This window comes from Gavialis gangeticus, unplaced genomic scaffold, assembly GCF_001723915.1.
Source record: "Gavialis gangeticus isolate Ggan-Ray unplaced genomic scaffold, GavGan_comp1, whole genome shotgun sequence".
Taxonomy (NCBI): Eukaryota; Metazoa; Chordata; order Crocodylia; family Gavialidae; genus Gavialis; species Gavialis gangeticus.
In genome coordinates this window covers 51,263,325-51,265,913 of record NW_017729030.1, presented here as the reverse complement: position 1 = coordinate 51,265,913, position 2,589 = coordinate 51,263,325, and the positions used below count along the sequence as shown (strand labels likewise).

At 42.3% G+C, this 2,589-nt stretch overlaps 1 protein-coding gene across 11 annotated transcripts in view; it reads left to right on the top strand.

The window, feature by feature from the left end:
• The window catches only part of LRBA (LPS responsive beige-like anchor protein), a 760,533-nt gene that overhangs the window by 540,851 nt on the left and 217,093 nt on the right, over window positions 1–2,589 (top strand). The gene's annotated exons all lie outside the window — the stretch shown is intronic.

The window sequence follows — 2,589 nt, the reverse complement described above, 5'->3', positions numbered from 1 at the left end:
AAAAAAAAAAAAAAGACCGAAAACCATTGGCGATGTGTAGAGGATGCATACGGGTGCACATGCACCCCCTGCAAAAAGGCGCTGCCAACAGTGCTGGCGGCACCTGCAGGCAGTTGCTGCTCACCACCTCCCTCCCTCACTGCTGACACCACTGGCAGTGTCTGCAGGCAGTCCCCAATCTCCACTGGCTGCCGCTGCTGGTGGCATCTGCAGGTGGTTGCCGACCACTGGTCAGCACTTGCCACTCCCCTCCCCCGCCGTGGCTGCCTGTAGGAGCTCACCGCTTGCTGCCATCAGCAGTGCTGTCGCCACCTACAGGAGCTTTCCATGCCCTCCTAGCCTCTGGGGGCACACAGCATTCATGCAGAAAACTAAGCTGGCATTTCCAAAGTGTACCCTGAGTCTGAAAGGTTGACAACCATTGCTAAAGAAAGTGCCAACATGGCCCTAAGTCATCTAGATTTCCAATTTCTGAAATTATTTGAAATTGTTACCTTTCACATACCTCTCCAGAATTTCAGATTCAAAATAGCCATTGATTTCTGTGGATAATAAATAGCAGAAAGGTATTTCTGCTATAGTAACAGAAAGGTAGGGAAGACATTGCATTTTGCAAGTTCTGAACTTGTGTGCTGCTTGCTTTTTTGCTACTCTTGCCTTTTGTTGGACTGTCAACTCTTCAAGACAGATGCTACACATTTTAGTCTTTGTTCACGTAGTGCCTTGCACAACAATTATGGTCTTTAGGCACAAGTGAATACAAATAATATGCTTGTACGAACACTTGTGTATATCACCAGGTTCTGCTCATGCATAATCCTTGAGGCCAGTTAACTACATTTATTAGAATTCTTGCTCACATAGCTGTTTTGAATTTCATTTAGGTTAGGGACAGAAATTACGCAGAAACCAGTATAAATGATTGGAAACTGATTTTAATCTTTAACACAACGAAAGTTCAGTGCACGTAAACCGCTTTCAAAATGGCCAAAACTGGTTTAAGATACATCTGGATGGATGTAGTATCAGACTTAAATGATTTAGGTTAAATCGGTGTATTGAAATTCTGTCCCAAATCCCATCCAGTTTCAAGTTAACTCACAGTCCCACAGCATCTCAGGATGCTTTGCACCTTCCCTGCAACACGTCCCTACCCTCTCCCCCACACTCCCTGCCTCCCCCTTGCAGGGTAGGTGGGCTATCCTTGGCCCAGGCTGTCTGTTACAGCCAATCAGGGAAGTGCCCCCTGGCTTCTGGGGACTGGGCCACTCAAGGCATGTGGCTCCAATTCTGGAATCAAAAGTAAATGTCTGTTCACTTTGGTTATCAATTTATTCTATGTAGCTTAGACTAACCTGCAAAGATTGAATCATTTCAGCCTCAGGCTTTTTGACTGTCTATACTTAGCCTTAATGATTTTATGTATTTTCTTTGATTTTTAGGAACTTAATGTAAAATATTGCTTCAGCAGAAGTGGGTTGGACACTGTCTGTCCTAAATTTGATTTTTTTTTTTTTTTTTGCATTGTCTTTTCATTTCGGTTTTTCTTTTATTTTGACAAATTGCAGTTTTATTTTTCTTTTTGCTCATACTTTGTTAAACTGGCAGAGAAGTGCCCACTCTGGTTACTTCTTAACACCTCCATAATTAAGCTTTGAAAAGAAAAGGCAAAATTTGAGCAACAAAGAAACAAAGTGGTTGAGGACTAAAGATAGGATTAGTCTGAATTGTGAAGGCAGACTAAGCATCTGTGTCTGTCATTTGGGATGACAGGAATTGTAACAAGTTACTTTGACAACCGCTTACTCCATAGAGAGATTATACTGAGTTCATTTGCAGGTTTATGTTTAACCTTAGCTGACAAAATGATACTTAACCTCTTATACAATAAACCTTTATACTTCCAGAATTAATTGCTATTGCCTTAATGAGAAAAGTAAGGAAATGTTAAGTTTTTTTAAGGGCATTTCTTCTTGATTATATGTTATATATTATTAAATACATGTTACTACATACAAGACAAAAATGAATCCCCCCAAAATATTTTGTATTATTATTTAATAATAATGTGTTAAATGTTCTATACAGTTGAGGATGGGGTGACACCGTATCCCACCCCATCCTCATTAAAAAACTGGGTGACTGTGGCATTGATGCCTATACAGTCAGATGGATTGCAGATTGGCTGAAGGGTCGTACTCATCGGGTGGTGGTGGACGGGTCATATTCAACCTGGGGGGAAGTGGGCAGTGGAGTCCCCCGGGCTCAGTCCTTGGGCCCGCGCTGTTCAATTTCTTTATCAGCGATTTGGATGACAGGGTGAAAAGCAACCTGTTTAAATTAGCTGATGATACCAAAATTTGGGGTGAGGTGAGCATGCCAGTAGGGAGGAAAGGACTGCACCAAGACCTGGATAGGTTACAGGGGTGGGCTAACAAAAACAGGATGCGTTTCAATACTGACAAGTGCAGGGTCCTGCACTTGGGCAGTAGTAACCAGCAGCACACTTATAAGATGGGGAAACTCCCTTCTTGAGAGCACAGAGGCAGAAAGGGATCTTGGAGTCATTATTGACTCCAAGATAAACAT